The sequence below is a fragment of the Bos taurus genome, chromosome 9 (genome assembly GCF_002263795.3).
Source record: "Bos taurus isolate L1 Dominette 01449 registration number 42190680 breed Hereford chromosome 9, ARS-UCD2.0, whole genome shotgun sequence".
In the NCBI taxonomy this organism is placed as follows: Eukaryota; Metazoa; Chordata; class Mammalia; order Artiodactyla; family Bovidae; genus Bos; species Bos taurus.
The window spans coordinates 44,809,432-44,810,442 of NC_037336.1; positions in this window are offsets into that span (position 1 = coordinate 44,809,432).

Consider the following 1,011-nt stretch of genomic DNA (forward strand, 5'->3'; position numbering starts at 1 on the left):
TCCATCAGGCCTTTGATGGGCCAGCCTTTCTATTCTTCAGCTGCCAATGCTGGCATGTGGGGAGAGAGAATATGGTGATGGCTCCACCCACTATCTGTGACTCAGTAATATCACCTTCTTCCATGGTTGTCGAGCTTTCCTCCACAGGCATTTCCCACCACAGTCTCCGCCCTCACATCCCCTAGATCCATCTCTCTGCAGTCAACAGCAGCCCTCGCCTTGGGATTGCTCCATAATCCCTGAACTTCAGCTCCCAGCCTCTGCACCCTCCAGGGGACCTGCGTCCCTGTCTGGGGTATGTATAGCTGTGACAAGGACTGTCTGATTCTCATTCCATTTAGGCTGCCACAGATCAGCTGTTTCACTCTTAGCCTTAAATGTTTCTCCTCTGACTCAGACAGTTGCCCTGATGTGGGGATCAGACCCCTGCTTCAGTTCCCCCACCTGCCAAGGGCAGGTCCAATGCTACTAACACTCCTGTTTTTCCCCCTAGTTCCTTCGTCCTACCAAGTTTTTCGTGGTTCTCTATGTTTCTTTCCATTGGTCAGGTACTCCTGTCCGCTCTCAGCTGGTGTTCTGCATGCATTTCTGTGTCTGAAGGTGTATTCCTGATGTATCCATGGAGAGAGATGTACTCCACGTCTATCTACTCCTCCGCCATCTTGTTCTCTCAAGGGTCTGATTTTTTTTTAAGGGAGAGAATTATTATTAATTCTAGATATGACCTTGGTATTAAATTTAAAACAAGTCCTTATCTCTTAGAGGTACATTTTTAAGTGTTTATGGTCGCACAGAGTCGGACACGACTGAAGCAACTTAGCATAGCATAGCATAGCATAGCATAGCATGGATAAAATGATATGAAATCTATAACTTTGGGTTTTATTTTTTTTTTCCTTTACAATTTTACTTATTTCTCTAAAGTGGTAGTGTTTTTTTTGGGGGGGGGGTTTGGCCTTTACTGTCCTTTTTTTTTTAATGTTTTTTTTTTTTTTAACTTTACAATATTGT